Below are 17459 nucleotides of genomic sequence, written 5' to 3' on the forward strand. Positions count from 1 at the left end.
GTTTTTTAAAGCATCTGTAAATAATAATAGAAAACTATCACCATTACTAAAGGCTCAAACCTGTAAATCTAGCAATTTCAGAGGCTGAAATCTATAAGATCATGTTTTAAAACTAGACTTGTCAGACAATTCAGAGTTTATTTGTTTAACCTGCAGGACCGAGGGTTTAAGTCAGGCCTAGGCACTGTATATGAGTTACTTTTGATTAAGGCTAGTGCTCTACCTCTTGAGCCACAGTGACACTTCCAGCTTTTCCTAAGTAGATATTAGACGGAAGTGGTAAGGAAACCTCACAGTTTCGCTCTTAACTGTCATCCAAAAACTAAGCCTTCAAAGTAGCAAATCAGAGATTCTTACCTTGAACTAAGCAGCAATAAAAATACTGAAGGTGTGATTCAAGTGGTATAGTGTCAGCCTTGCTTGGAAAAAGTTATGGCAATTCAAGCCTCAGTATTGGCACATATGTACACAGAAGCATGCACATACATACATATAAAGGGTCCTATACTCAATTCCCTGGGATTAAAAAAATAAAAAATTAAATTAAATTAGGACAAAAATAAGAAATTCAAATTCCTAAAAAAACAAAAACAAAAACAAAAACAAAAACTACCATAGCCGGGTGGTGGTGGCTCACACATAAAATCCTAACTAATCAGGAGGCTGAGATCTGAGGATCACGATTCAAAGCTAGCCCAGGAAGGAAAAGTCCATGAGACTCTTATCTCCAAGGAACCACACAGAAAACTGGAAGTGGCACTGTAGCTAAAGTGGTAGAGCATTAGCCTTGAGCTGAAGAGCTTAGGGATAGCACCCAGGCCCAGAAGTCAATCCCCACGACCAAGAAAAACAAACAAACAAACAAAAAACTGCCATAACTGAATTGTGACTTAGGTGGTAGATTTCTTTCTTCCCATAAATGAGGTATGAGTTCAATCCCGAGTTGTTCATACCAAAGCAATCCAATAAAAGCACACTAAGAACTATCTAAAAAAAAATATGTCATTCGTTGTAAAGAAAATTAAAACTTATGAAAATAATTGAAAGAGAGCTAAAAGGAGAACCATGGCTCAATAGTGAACAGCAACTTAAGCCATATCGCCATTTCCAGGTTTTAGCTATTTTTTGGCAAAATGAATATCACAGACATTGCTGCTTGGGATCCCTTTGAATCTGGATCCTCAGATTTCAGCCTCCTATGTAACTGGGATTACAGGTGTAAGGCACCAGCAATTTGAGATATGCATTTATTTTGTCATGTTATGTGGCAAATTATCACAAATTTATTTGTTTGGCCACTGAATACAAACTATTGTAGGATATAAGATTGGGCTGGTAACTTGGGTGTGGTTTGTCTATAGTAGCTGCTCAGTTTCTAGCAGGGGCAACTACCCTATAGTCTCTCACAGAATGTGGGGATCTCTTACAAGCTTACGGGATGCCTAGTAGGGTTTATGTTCTGTGGTGGTGAGACTGTGGTTTCTGCTTTCTGGTCTCCTATCATACAGCCACTGTTGTCAGCTCCTAGGCACCCCCATACTTTCTTGACAAACATATTCTCCTTACTGTTTGCTTCATTCTGTTTGCATCACTGACTTCTAGAAAGGCCTTAATTTGCACTCACACCTTGGAAATAACTCATACCAACTCTTGTGGGAACTAATTACATTTGTAGAATCTGTTTAATTTTGTTATCTACCGGAGCATATAGTGGGGTTAGATCCTGCCAGACTGGAAGATAAAAGACTTCCTAAGGGTCTGAGTTGTTGTGAATCACCTGATACACATAAAAAGCTATTTATTGGGGCTGGGAAGGTGGCTCAGTGGTAGAGCGCTGGCCTTGCATCCATGAGGCCCTGGGTTCGATTCCTCAGCACCACATAAGCAGAAAAAAATCCGGAAGTGGCATTGTGGCTCAAGTGGTACAGTGCTAGCCTTGAGCTGAAGAGATGAGGGACAGCGCCCAGACCCAGAGTTCAGGCCCATGACCGGACCCCCTCCCCCCCCAAAAAGCTATTTATTATCTGGGCACTGGTGGCTCATTCCTGTAATCCTAGCTATCTGGAGGATGAGATCTGAGGCTCCCAGTTCAAAGGCAGCCTGGGAATGAAAGGTTTATCTCCAATTAACCACTCAGAAAGATGGAAGTGGTACTGTAGCTCAACTGGTAGAGCACTCACTTTGAGCTGAAGAGCTGAAGGATTGCCACGCCGACTCCAGTGGAGTCTGCTTAGCATGGGAAACCATCTATCAGACCTAAGATAGGGGCTTCAGAGACCTATCTCTGAGTTTTGGGACTTTACCGAAGTCTACCTCAGAGAATGGGGCTTTACAGAAACCTATCTCCAAGTTTTGGGACATCACCAAAGTCTACCTCGGAGAATAGGGCTTCTAAGAGGCCTACTCCTGGAAAAAGGCTGGCAAGCCCCTGGGAAAGATGTGTTTCTGCCTTTCTTTTCCTCACTGTAGAAGAGTGCCTATTAATCTTTTACTGTTTCTGCTGTTCATTGTACTTACTCATTGTCAACGTTCCCTTATTCAAAGCTCTTTCTTAAGAGTGTTGACGACTCCAATATCTGATGAGTGTCTTAAAAATATGACTAACTCACCAGAGTTAAGTGCTACCCTGAAACCCCTCTTATGGAGGCTAGTAGACAACTCATAAGCAAATATAAAAGTATTGGGGGTTTCACAATGTCACTTCAGCAGAAGGAATTGTTTGTAAGAGATTTGCAAAAAGCTGTAGGCATGGCTAGAACAGAAAGAATGTATGGCAATTGCTGAGGTAACTACTTAGGAGAAAGAACTTCTTATTACTCTCTTTCATTTACTAAGATACTTGCTAAATCTAAGTCTCGTTGGTGTTTACTATTAAAGAAGGAACAGAAAAGATCTGATGGGACAGTTAAGGCCTCTATAGAAATAAGGTAATTGTTAGTTGGTGACAAACATAAAAACCCATTATATTTCTTAGAGATAAGACGGAAACAAGTGCCTATCAGGCAACCAGCTGGTGACCACCCAAGAATGAAGCCCTGCAGCAAGGTTGTGTAACCTTTTGCCCTTTCAGGCCACCAGGTGGTGACCACCCAAGAATGAAGCCCTGCAGCAAGATTATGTAACCTTTTGCCCTTTCTTATGGAGATTTTTGCTATAAAAGTCTGTTATCCTCTGCATTAAATCGCACTCAGCATCCACTCCTCTTGTGTGTGAGTTGTCTGTTTGCCATCTCCCCACATATTCCAGTTCCTCCCCTAGGTGTCCTCTGTCATCCCGACAGAATCCGGTCCGCGGCAAAGGATTGCACAGAGACCAGATTTGAATCCCCAGAGTTGAAAAAAAAAGAAAAACATTGAAAAAAGCTATTTATTATTCTAAGTGTCCTCAATTTCAGACACTGGTAATGTTAAGTTATTGTTTGACATTAACCAATGAAGTGTGAAATTTAAGAAAATGAAAGATAGTTCCTTGGGTGGAGTGGAAAATATTTCGGCAGTTATAGGAAATGAAACACAATTAGGAGTTAAATTGAGGATACATTCAATAGCAGTGGCTGTGGCTTCAGAGATGGGACAGAGCTAAATATGTTAGACATATGTTAAAAAGAGAACATGGGGCTTGGAATGTGGTTTAGTGGTACAGTGCTTGCCTAGCATGCATGTAGCCCTGGGTTCAATTACTCAGTACCACATAAACAGAAAAAGCCAGAAGTTGCCCTGTGGCTCAGGTCAAAGGGTGCAAGACTTGTGCAAAAAAGAAGCTCAGTGACAGTGTGCAGGCCCTGAGTTCATGCTCCAGGACTGCCAAAAAATAAAAAGAGAGAACATGTCAATAATGAATGAGGGAGGGATCCAGAAACCAAATTCCTCACTGAATATTTTCTCTATTTCAATATCATTCCAGAGAGAAAAATTAGGCATAAAGATGGTCCAGAAAGAACATATCTCATGAAGTAATACAAGATTTAAAAAAAAAAATATGGAACACTTCACATATTTGCATGTCATCCTTGTGCAGGGACCATGCTAATCTCTGTATCGATCCAAATTTAGTATATGTGCTGCCAAAGCGAGCACTACAAAAAAATTTTTTTTTACTGCAACTGGCCTGTAGAGACAATCCATCAGACATAATTGTGACTTGCAATAGCACAAGAGCTCATTGTAATAGCACAAGTGCTATCTGGATATTATGTATGGGTCCTGAGCATTGATAAGAGCCTAGGTGCTATTCCTATTTTTTTCCTCAAGAATATTACTCTATTACTTAAACCACAGCCCCATTTCTGACTTTTCTGGTGAGGAAATGGAGATAAGAGTGTCATGGACTTTTCCTGGCTCACCTGGCATAACATTGGGATAACACCTGGGATAATATTAATAATGTTATCCCAAAATCTCAGCATTCTGAAGAGCTAGAATTATAGTTATGAGCCATTAGTACACAGAAAAGTATTTATTTTTCAGTGGAATGAATTAAGAATACAGATTCTTAAGGAAAATTCACCCTCAGTACTAAGTAAATCATCAAGAACAGTTCACGTAGATACACACACACACACACACAAGCATACAAGCAGACACAAAAACCCACATAAACGTCTCAGGAATCTGTATCTCTTTCCCCTAAAGAGTAGTATGGTCTAATGGGCAAACTGTGGTGTCACAGTCATGTAATCCCAGATATCAAGAGGTAGGGGTATAGGAGCATGGGGTACTGAGGATGACTTGGGTGAAGTTAGCACAAAATCCTATATTAAAAGCAAACTGAAAAAGAAAGAAAAAGAGTTGGGTGCATGTAGGCACAAGTGGCAATTTATGTGCCTAGTAAGTTTAAGGCCCTCAGTTTAATCCTCACTTCCATGAAAAAGACAAAAAGAATAAAATCTCAGTCCATTTTGTCATTGTTTAAAATCAATTAAGCTGTATACTTCATGAGGAATATAAGGTCTATTTCAAGCCTAATAGTAGTAGCTGGATAGTCTATATAGCATGGTAGCACATGGGACAAGGCCCTGTAGGTGCATCATATCACAGAGGATCTCAGCATCATGGTATGTGCTAGAATGACAGGGAGTAAGGGGCATAGGTTGCTTTTAACAACTGATAACAGTGAGAACGTTAGTCCCTTGAGAGTTGATGAGATAATATTTATCCATTTATGACTGAAACATCTTTTAAAGGTTCTACTTCCTGACACTGCTACATTGAATAGTTAAACTTCAGTATGAGCTTTGATGGTGACAGACCATTAACAGCTTTCTGACAGAGGCAGGTGAGACCACTGGAAGCCAAGGATGTTAATACAACTAGGCACCTTGGACAACTGCTTCGATCTCATTGATTCTGATATTTACTGTACTTGAGGCCATCTCACAGTCAAGATCCATCAAGTCCATGTCTGTTCCATGTGCCAGTTTCAGTTATGCTGAGTGTTATATAAACCACTAGACAATAGGGAGAAATAGGATGGAGATAGGCACAAAAATGTAAGTTTGGCATTCTTCTTGGCCCTTAAATAACATTAAAAGATTTATGTAGGTAAGTCACGAGAAAGCTCTATGTCATTATAAAATACATATAGCCATGTAATAACTACTCTATCACCCTGAAAGATACCTTGTAGAACAGCTTGTTTACACATAACACAGACACTCCTATGAACACAAAAGATGGAAAAAACAAACAAGTTCCGGTTTACAAAAGTAATTGTCAACCTCAGAGTCAAAGCAGACACCCTGAAAACAGTACTGGAAAGAATAGGAAAAACACTAGGTCTCCTTGGCACAGGTCAAAATTTCCTTAATAGAGACCCAGAAACACAACAAATCAAAGAAAGGTTGCACAAATGGGATTTCATGAAACTGCAGAGCTTGTGCATGGCAAAGGACATAACTAGCAAAATCCATAGAAAGCCCACCGATTAGGAGAAGATTAGCCATACAACAGACAAGGATCTCATATCTAAAATGTGCTTGGAACTCACAAAAATATATCCTCCAAAAACAAATCCTCAAAGAAACAACTGCACAATAAATAAGTGGGCTAAAGAATTAAAGAGAAATTTCTCTGAAGAGGAAAGAAGATGGCCAACAGACACATAAAGAAATGCTCAACATTTCTAGCCATAAAAGAAAAGCAAATCACCAAAATTACTCAAGCTGATTTAAAATTTGGTAAAGGAGCAGGGTATAAAAATAACCGTCAAAAATCAATGGCTTTTCTGTATGCCAATAATGAGAAAAGCGTGGTTGAAATCAGGAAAACAACTCCATTCATAACAGCACCCCCAAAAAAATACCTAGGAATTAATTTAACCAAAGAAGGGAAGGACCTCTATAATGAAAACTTTAAAAACCTGAAAAGGGAAATCAAAACAGAACTTACAAAGTGGTAAAAGCTCCCATGTTCCTGGATTGGAAAGATCAACATCGTGAAAATGGCAATACTTTCCAAGGGTTTCTACCAATTTAATTCAATACCTATCAATATTCCAACCCCTTTCTTCAACGAATTAAAAGAGGCTATCCAAAAATTCATATAGAACAATAAAAAACCCAGAATAGAAAAAAAATATCCTTAACATAAAGAACAGTGATGAAGGAATATCAATACCAAATTTCAAACTCTACTACAAAGCCATCGTAATTAAAACATCTTGGTACTGGCACAAGAACGGACATCAGGAACAATGGAATAGAGTTGAAAAGGCAGAAATGAAAGTACAGACATATAGCTACCTAATCTTCGATAAGGGAGCTAAAAAAATAGAATGGAAGAAAGCCTCTTAAGTAAATTGTGCTGGCAAAATTGGTTAATCACTTGTAGAAAACTTAAGCTAGATCCTTATATATCAATCTGCACCAGAATCAATTCCAAATGGATCAAAGCCCTCTGAGTCAAAGCAGACACTCTGATGGAATAGGATGGAATAGGAGAAACCCTAGGTCTCCTTGGCACAGGCCGAATTTTTTTTTAATGGAGACCCAGAAACACAACAAATCAAAGAAAGGTTGGACAAATGGGATTGCATGAAATTGCAGAGCTTCTACATGGCAAAGGACATAGTTAACAAGATCAATAGAAAGCCTATGGATTGGGAAAAGATCTTCACTAGCCATTAAACAGACAAGGGTCTCATATCTAAAATATACCTGTAACTCAAAAAATTAAATCTCCCAACAACAAATCCTCAAAGAAACCACTTCTCCATAAAAAAGTGGGCTAAAGACTCAAAAAGAAACTTTTCTGAAGAGAAAAGAAGGATGGCCAATAGACACATGAAGAAATGCTCAACCTCCCTAGCCATAAAAGAAATGCAAATAAAAAGAACAGAAATACCATCTCACCACAGTTAGAATGGCTATAATCAAGAACTCTAATAACAACAGATGCTGGAGGGGATGTGGATAGAAGGAAAACTTACTGTATTGTTGTGGGAGTGTAAACGTGTTCAACCACTTTGGAAAGTATATGGAGGTTCCTCAGAAGACTCTACATAGAGCTCCCCTATGACCCAGAACTAGCAGTTTTGGGCATTTACCCAAATGTTCACAAACAAGATCATACTAATGCTACCAGCACGACTATGTTTATTGCAGCATTATTTACCATAACTAAGATATGGAACCAACCCAGATACCCTTCAGTTGATGAATGGATCAAGAAAATGTGGTATATATACACAATTCCATGCCTCCATAGAATTTCTTTGTCCCATTTGTTAGGAAATGGAAAGACTTGGAACAAATTATATTAAGTGAAATAAGCCATACCCAAAGAAACATAGATCCCATGGTTTCTCTTATTTGCAATAACTAGTATATGTCTGAGAAAAACAGAAATTTTTAGACAAGTTGATGTTAGGCTAAATGAACCCCAAGATAATTTTTTTTCTTTCTTGTGATTGTTTCCAACATATTTATAAATTGATTTCTTTGTTGCTTTGTATGTACCTCCCCCATGGTATAACTCCTGTTTTCACTGCATTTGATTCTGGTACCCTGCATCTTGTATATACATTTTTCTAATTTGGAGAGGGTTAGGGAAAACACAAAATGCTTAAATAGGGATACAGGTTGACCCATTGTAAAAATGCAATGTACAAGGCCCTACGTTAAAAACAAACATTAGAACTTCGGAGGTGGGGAGAATACTCGTGGAGGTGGGAGAGAAGGAATGGTAGGGGAAAAACAAAGGAGGAGGTAACAATGCTTGATAGGAAATATACTTGATAGGAAATTACCTTACTCATTTAATTGTAACCCCTCTGCACAGTATTTTTTATAATAAAAGACATACAAAAATTAATTCAATGTATGATTATGGACTGGGCCTTCCACTTACTTTCACACTTCAAACTGGGATCTCTATCTGTCTTTATTTATTTATTTTTTTAAAATCAGGAATGCTACACAAATATGCGAGTCATCATTGCACAAGGGCCATGCTAATCTCTGTATCTTTCCATTTTTTATATATGCTGCCAAAGTGAGCAATCTTTAATTTTTTGTTAATCTTTTTTTCAAGGATAAATCTAATAACACTGTCCCCTAATTTTGTATAAAATTAGTTTTGGACAGATATTTAATATGTAATATATTTGTGAGATATATACGTATATACATACTATTTGTCTGCAGGAGTTGGGCACACTGAAACAATTGAAGGCACTGATTTAATTTCACGGCTGTCATTCTATTTTAAGACTTTTAAAAATCAAAACATAGATGACCATAATTTCATCGAATGTCCTGTCCAATATTGATTTGTGTGTATCAGGCAGGCTGTACCTCATGTCCCACAAGAGTGCAAGAATAATAGGGTTTAGCTCATTACATAGTGGCTCATCAAGACATAGGAAATATCCCTCAGTTTGGTTGAGATGATCTCCATTGTTTGTTCTATACTATGCCTCTGCTTTGGCTCTGCAGTTTACCATTTCAAGATGATATTTGGTTCTTTTTGAGACAGATGAATGGAGAAATGTACGTGGCCTCCAAGACAATTACCTGTATCTGGTTAAAATTCATACTTTCAAATGGGATATTTGCCATCCCTGTAGAATACAAATGAGGCCTCCCAAGCAACAGCTATCTACATTGCAGCCATTGTAATTTTCATGGAAGCACTATTTTATAGGGACAAAATTAAGATACCAAATATGTCCTTCAGCAACTACCCCTGGGAAATCCTTATGCTCATGCCAGAGTCATTGAACGTCACATTGCCTTTGTCATCCAACACGATGTTATTGGATTTAATGTTTCAGTCATTTTCAGTTTCATTAAATTAATGCACAGTCCTCACAATCTGTTTGAATAAACTCCTGACTTCATTCTTGAATAGGCGGTATGATTTTCACATTTGTCTAAGGAGGTCTCTGGATGGCCAGTTCCACTACCAAGTATTTGTGCTCATCCATTTCCCTCACCAGGTATGACCTGATCATGTGTGGGTGATGGAAAATCTTAATAATGTCCATCTCATTTAAACATTTTTTGTGGGTCCTGGGGCTTGATCTCTGGGCCTGGGCACTGTCACTGAACTCTTCAGCTTATGTCTACTGCTCTACCACTTGAGCCACAGCACCACTTCCAGCTCTTTCTGTTTATGTGGTGCTGAGGAATCGAACCCAGGGCCTCATTTATTTAAGGCAAACATATACCACTGAGCCACCTTCCTGGCCTGTCCATCTCATTTTTGATTTAACAATTGTTGAACTCTCATCTTCAGGATTATTTTCACTACAACCTTATTGACTACGAGGTGGTGCTAGGCCAAATTTACATATCCATAGCTTCCATAGTCAATGATTTCCTCCTTCATGGTATATTGTTCCGGGAAAATCTCCTCCTGCCATAGCTAATGATCACCTTCAAACTGTCTTGTTCAGTGAAAATCTCCTTCTCTGAAGAGCTTGATGATAATTCACTATGTTCTTCCATCTTTCTGCTAAGATGCCAAGGAGTAAATCTACCTAAACTTAGCTAAGAAAATAAAAACCCCAGAGCAACAACCTAAAGGAAACTGTCAATGTAGCAATCAGTCCAGCAGGTCACCAGGAACTCTCAGCAATGTAATGGACTGCAGAGACCACTCACAATGGTTGCAATGGACCAATCACAGCTTGGAATGAACCCACTGGATCTTCTCGTCTTGAGCCTGGAGAATTGTTGCCAAGGATTCCACAAGGATGTGAGGTGCACAGAGTGATGCCACTGGTGCTGCCATGGCAGTGTTGCAGGAACTTCAAGTGTATCAGAAAGTTCATTCTGTCCTTGTTGGCTTCAAGGTCCTAGGGTTGCTCCCAAAGATTTTGTCCTTGAGTAGTATCCATGTCCTTATGTCTGCTCCTGCCAGAACAGTGGCCATGTGCAGGAGCATACATCAACCAGTGGCTTCCATTCACTATATGTGCAAGTCTTGGAACTTGCTCCAACAATCTAAAAACAAAGTGGAATCCTATGTATTCCTAGATGCAGGTGACACATAACGAAGTGTTCAAATGGAAACTCTCACTAAAGTAGATCCAGATTTTTTAATCTTGACAATAAAGAGAAAATTCAAAGAAGTTGTTAAAGTATAAGAGGTGCCCCTCTTTGTTGAGTTAGAAGCTTCTTGCACAACTGCTTAAAATAATATTAAAGTCCTTATTTGTTATGGACTTGATTTAGTGTTTTGGTACCATATAATAATTTCTGATCTTTAAAAAGTTGTAATATCAGTATGCACTTTGGTGTGTTTTTAATGGAATCCAAGATGAGGCCCATAGCTCTTGAGTAGATCTAAAACAATATCACATTCAACAATATCATGTGGTTGAAAGTAGGCAGCCTACTGTAAAGTCACTATTGCCAGGATGAATCTTCTGTAGAAATACTGTTTTTTTTCCTTTTCAGTATTTGCTAATTAAATACATCAATGTATTAATGGCAAGAAATTGCTACTTTAATATAAATTATGTTCTCTATTCAGCTCAATGAATTTTGACAACTATTTAATTATGTAATACTAAGAGTCTCCTTATAAAGTAAAAAAAAGGGCACTTTTGTCATTGACATTAAAATGCAAAGAAAATAGGTCCCAGTAATTTTTATACTTAGGTGGATAATGGAAAACAGCTGTTTTCTCACTCAGAAATTAAATCCAATAGGGTACTTCATGGCATCCATAATGTGAAAAGCTGCTCTAACTTTTGGCTTTTAAAGACCTCATCAGTTAACTCAAGATATTCAATGTCTTTTTCTTTAAATGTAGAATGACTGATGTCAAAAGGATAGTGGTATCGCTTCAGAATCATCTGATACTGTAGCAAAATGCCCTATGCCATACATCTCCATGAAGTGGGTTATTAACATCTATAGGAGTGAGAGAAAATAGAGCATCATCATTTCTCATGATAGTTTCCTGTGAGATAGTTTACGTCAGAATCCTTGAAATCCATAAGGCAATGTGTTGATAGGTTCAAAGTGAAGAACAAGGGCTGGAGTAGGGAACTTAGGTGGTAGAACCCCTACCTAGACAATTGGAGGTCCTCCACTTGAACTATCCTACTGCCAAATCCATGAGTCTTCCTTTAGAGAAAGAGGTATAGCTGTTTATTTCAATTCCATTGTGATGCTATAACAAAACTCCTTAAGACAAGGTCCCAATAGCTTAGAGAAACTTATGTGTACTCAACAGAAATTCTGAAGGACATGATCTAGAACCAAGAAAATTCAATGTGCTGAAAGTTCAGCTTCACCAGGCCTTTAATGTGTTCCCTTGTTGCTGCATTCTCACATGGTCGAAAGGCTAGAAACTTATTTAAAAGAAAATAACAGAGCTGAGAGACTTCTTCCCACCATCCAGATGAAGTTTAATTTGTTTCAGATTATTATTTCTTCTGTCATGTCCCTCCTCCTCGTTTTTTGTTGTGCTTTTGTTTTTTTTTTAGCTGACTAGCATTGAACACTTGAACGACAAAAGAACGGATGTTTAGATTCCAAGTATGTACCTCCAAAATTATCTGTTGCTACTTCTTCTTTGGAAGTAAACCACTTACTTGCCCCAACGCCTGTGCGTTATTTTCCTTCCTGTATCATTTTTTAAAGTTTTTGGTCTATTTTGTATTTTGCAGGTGATTTAACAAGGAACCTTCACAGATAGTAGGTGAATACTTGACCACTAAGTTTCAATTCCCTGCATAGATTTTTTTATTTTTTATTTATTTTTTATTTTACTATTTTTAAACAATTTTTTATTATAAAAAACTGTATGGAGGGGTTCCAGTTACATGAGCAAGGTAATGAGTACATTTCTTATCAAGCATTGTTGCCTCCTCCTTTGTTTTTCCCCTACAATTCCTTTCCTCCCATCTCCACAACTACACTCTAACCACCTAAATTGTAAGTTTGTTTGAGATGTACAAGATTTTTTAATTTCTTCATTATTAGACTTCGTGTGTAACCAACTAACTGAAAGCATGTAAAAGTGTAGAACTGTAAACATGTTTGAATTTTTATGTAGACTACCATGCCATCTTGCTCACAAATCACAATATTTTCCTTCCATTGCAATCTTATGCAATCTTCTGTGATCTTGTTGTTGTTGTTGTTGTTGTTGTTGTTGTTGTTGTTGTTGTTGTTGTTCTTCTTCTTCTTCTTCTTCTTCTTCTTCTTCTTCTTCTTCTTCTTCTTCTCCTCCTCCTCCTCCTCCTCCTCCTCCTCCTCCTCCTCCTCCTCCTCCTCCTCCTCCTCCTCCTCATTCTCCTTCTTCTTCTCAGTTAAAACATCAAATGTGTTGTCAAATGCCATCATTGATAAATTTCTCTCTTGATTGCATCAGAAATGACTCAGCTATTTTTAAAGAATATTGTAAGTGCTTGATAGATATTCTACTTAAGCTAAAGATATTTTCGTTGTTTCAGAATTTTCACTAATATTAAAAATATTAAATGCTTCTGTGTCAGCATCTATTGGGATTATATGGGCTTTGTTCTTTACTTAGTTTAATAAATTGCATTAGATTTTCTAAATTGTAGCTATGTATGTAGGCTTGCTCTTTGGTGTTGGAATAACTTGATATCCATGTGTGAATCTTGTGTTAAATCTTCAGAAAAAAACACACACAGGAAAAATGGAAAAGGAATAAATGTAATCTATCCATTTCTGACACATATTCTCTTTTGTTTAGGAATTTTTGCCTTTCTCTTCATAAGTAAAATTACTATACATACATTCTGATTTTGTTATTGCGCTTATGAAGTTAGTTAGGAAGTGTTTCTTCTTTTTAAAAAATTTCTGGAGCAGTCAAATAAGAGATGCATTAGGTGAGGTGGTATATATTGATTATTCCAGCTAATCATGGCCTATCCACCCAAAAAAAAAGAAAGAAGAAAGAAAGAAAGAAAGAAAGAAAGAAAGAAAGAAAGAAAGAAAGAAAGAAAGAAAGAAAGACTCCCAACCATCCAAACTAAAAAACACCATGTAAGTAAAAAGGCTTGGGGCATTACTCAAGTAGTAAAGGACTTGTATACAATGGGCAATTTTCCAGGTTTGACACCTAACAATAGGGGGAAAAATGCATTTTCTTGGACAAAATTGCCCATGAAATATTTGAGTAGAGTTTTTTTCTTTCATTTTTTTCTTTCTTTTATTTCAGAGACATAGTTTTGCTAAAACCTATACAACAACTTTCAATCCTCCCCATTTAACTCCTATGAGTTGAGATTACAAGTATAGGTTTTCACACCTGGCCTCGTTGACATTTTTTACAATAAATTGTATTGGCATAAGTTTAGTATACAGAAAAGTCTAAATGTAACCAGTTTGTCTGGCCCCCTCATTGTCCTACTGTTAATGAAATGTACCAGTATTGTATGTTTGTAAAATAAAAACGCAACATTGGTCTAATGCTATTAATTAAATTGCAACCTTTACTTCAGTTTGCCAATTTTTGTACTACTTTCCATTCTTTTTCTAGTATCTACTACTGTTGCTTTTTCCTCTGCCTTTCTCCTTTCTTCATGTTACCTACTCAGCTATTTCATCAATGAGGAATATCAAAAGTAGGTTAAAATTCACCATTTGCCAGGGACCAGTATCTCGTGATCAAAGGTATTCAGAAAGCTATGATCTGAAGATCACAGTTCAAAGCAAGCCTGATCAAGAAAGTGGGAAATTCATGAAAAAAAACAGCATTTAAAAAATAACCAAAGAGCTGGAATGTGGCTTAGTGGTAGTGTGCTTGCCTAGCATGCATGAAGGTCTGAGTTTGATTCCTCAGTGCCACATAAACAGAAATAGTTGGAAGTAGCACTGTGGCTTAAGTAGTAGAGTGCTCAATAGCCTTGAGCAAAAGATCCTCAGGGACAGTATCTAAGCCTTGAGCTTAAGCCCCAGGACTGGAAAAACAAACAAAAAGTAGCTCCCCTCATTGTTTTGTATGTAGTGTTCCAACTCCATGGTGCACATTATCCCTTACTGCAAATTCAATACAATAAACCAAAATTTACAATGTTCAGTATCCCCATGTGGTCATCAGTCATCATATTGTACACCAGATGTACAGAGTTAAGGAAGAAATATAAAGAAATAAAGTCACTAGTACAACCTCTCTTGAGACTATACAAGAAAAATATATGTTCTAGAGTATCCTTTGTCTAGATGTGTGGCTTAAAGAATCAGAAAAAATGTTTGATTTTGACCAATGGGGAAACCATACATGTCCATCACTGAACTCTAGAACGAAGTGTTCCAAGAATATAAGTCTTGCTAACCTTGGCTCCCACTGAGCATGAATATAGAGTTCACCATCAATAATGGTTGGACTCCAAGAGAGAATTCACAAATGGGATTGTGCCAAACTAAGAAGTTTCTGCATGGCAAAGCACATCATTAGCAAGCTAAAGACAGCCTATAGAAGGAGAGATCTTTGCCAGGTCTATGTCAGAATATACAAAGAGCTCAATAAATTATACTAGCAAAGAATTAACAACTCAATTACAGATGGGCAAACAAGCGAAGTAAAGACATCTCAGAAGAAATAAAATTGGCCAGTAGTCATAAAAATGTTCAATATCTCTGGCCATAAAGGAAATGCAAACCAAAACACTTGAGATGGGCTAGGAAGGTGGCTCAGTGATAGAGTGCTTGCCTTGCAAGCACGATGCCCTGGGTTTGATTCCTCTGCACCACATAAACAGAAAAAGCTGGAAGTCTTGGTGTGGCGCAAGTGGTAGTGAGCTCTATCCTTGAGCTGAGGAGCTGAGGGTCAGTGCCCTGGCCCAGAGTTCAGGTCCTACAACCGAACAAAAACAATAACAACAACACTAAAAACAGAATCACTTGACTTGCATCTCTTTTTCCATCTCATTTAAGACTGATTATAAAATATTATTGGTGGGAATGTAATCTTGTTTAAGTACACTGAAAAAAACCCACAAAACAACTATACCTACCTTGTGGTTCAGTACTACTATTCTTGGGCATTTATCCAAAAGACTAAAAATCAGGATAAAATAAGGCCACCTACACAACTATGTTCATTGTCAAGGTATTTATATTGCACAAATACCTTCAATAGATGAATGAATCAAGAAATATTTATATATATATATATATATATATATATATATATATATATATATATATACAGAGTAACGTTACTCATCAATTAGAATATTGCATTTATAAAGAAATTGATGAACTGGAAAAATTTTTGTAAAGTCAGGATGCATGTTTTCTCTCAAATGTGGAAGCTTGGTCTGTATGAAAACATACAGAGTATTGTATGCACGTATACCTAAATATATTTCATGAAGTACAGTATATATTGGAAAGAATTTAAATGGTGTAATTCTTTAAAAAAATCCAACAATACAATAAAATGTAAATGAGGAAACTGGCACTTGAAAGTTGGGTAGGAGGTGAATGAAGTCACAATTTTCAATGCATATCCAATGAAACTAGGAAAATTGAGGGGAAGGAGCTGTTTCAGAGATGGGGGAGATGATAAAAAAAGTGTCACAGATTAGGATTCATTGTACTTACAATTAAAAATGTAATTAAAAATAATTATGCCTGAGCCTACCTCCTATGATTTCCATATTCACACTTCTGAGTAGACATCCCCTTTCCAAACCATCATGAAACACCTCATCTTACTTAGAAAAGGTACAACTTTGCTGTGTCTGTGAACCAAGGAATTGTAGGCAGATTAAATTAATGCTGTCCACATATGCCAAGCCATCAATATAAGGCTAGAAACCATGAAAATATTACAAGAACTGGCAGGGGAAACACTATGACTCCTACAACACAGGTAGAAATTTTCTAACTAAAGATCCATGATCACAAGAAATCCAAGAAAGACTGGATAAATGGGATTGAATGAAACTTAAGTTTCTGCCTGACAAAGAACATACCAAGCTAAATACAAAACCCATGGAATGAGAGAAGAATTTCATGAGCTATTCATCAAACGAGATCCTAATAGGAAAAATATATATATATATAGCACAAAAATTTCCCCGAATAAACCCTGAAATAACATCCCAATTAATAAATGAGGTAATGACCTAAAGACAAACTTCTCAGAATAAGTAATTAATGCCAATCAACACAAGAAGAAATGTTCAATATCTCTGAATATAAAGGAAATGTAAACAAAAACAACACTGTAATTCCACCTCACTGCAGTAAGGAAGGACAATAAAAACATTTTAATGTGATTAGTAACAAATGCTGTCATGGATGTGGCAAAAGGAGCTCTATCACTGCTGGTGAGAATGTAACTTGTTCAATCAGTATGGACTCTGAGATGTGTGTATTAAGGTTTTGAGTCAACTTTTGCAGAAAGTCCATGTGGTTTTTTTATCTCCATTTGGCAACCAAAAAGGTCACAAGTAGAGCTGTGGTGCAAATGACTAAAATGGTATCTTTCATTACAAAATCTCGGGATATTACCCACATTTGCGTTCAAGCTCCAGTACTGGTAGTGTGTGTGTGTGTGTGTGTGTGTGTGTGTGTGTGTGTGTGTGTGTGTGTGTGTGTGTGTGTGTGTCTGTGTGTGTCTGTGTCTGGGTGTGTCTGTGTCTGTGTGTGTCTATGTCTGTGTATCTGTGTGTGTGTGTGTGTGTGGTGCATGGGGGGGGGGAGCTAGTGATTTCCTGATGGCATCAAATGTTTTGGTGTATTTAAAGTATTAAAAAAAAAACCAAGGTTTAAATGTGCTGTGATTTTTTTGTGTTTCTGTATGTATGTGTCTATCTGGTATAGGTGTGGGTGTGGGTGTGTGCATCTGTACGTGCATTTACGGTTTTTCTTGCTTGTTCTCAACTTGTGTTAACAAAATGGCCAGACTTGAAGGGTGGACACTATGGTTTAATGTTATAACAATTTTCCAAGGTTTTGTTCAACAAATGATTATTTGAATTGTTTATTGAATGATAGAGAGGGAGGAGAAAGAGAGGGGGAA

General features: G+C 37.4%; 1 non-coding gene and 1 pseudogene across 1 annotated transcript; both read right to left on the reverse strand.

Annotated features, from left to right (window-relative positions):
• Positions 1–3972: 3972 nt before the first annotated feature.
• On the reverse strand, positions 3973–4076 carry LOC138819760 (U6 spliceosomal RNA). The gene has a single exon (XR_011369613.1). It is a non-coding gene; the product is annotated as a U6 spliceosomal RNA (small nuclear RNA).
• Positions 4077–8395: 4319 nt separating this feature from the next.
• LOC138819761 (U6 spliceosomal RNA) lies at positions 8396–8495 on the reverse strand (annotated as a pseudogene).
• Between the last annotated feature and the right edge of the window lie 8964 nt (positions 8496–17459).

The sequence above is a fragment of the Dipodomys merriami genome, unplaced genomic scaffold, assembly GCF_024711535.1.
Source record: "Dipodomys merriami isolate MVZ:Mamm:240054 unplaced genomic scaffold, mDipMer1.0.p SCAF_816, whole genome shotgun sequence".
Taxonomy (NCBI): domain Eukaryota; kingdom Metazoa; phylum Chordata; class Mammalia; order Rodentia; family Heteromyidae; genus Dipodomys; species Dipodomys merriami.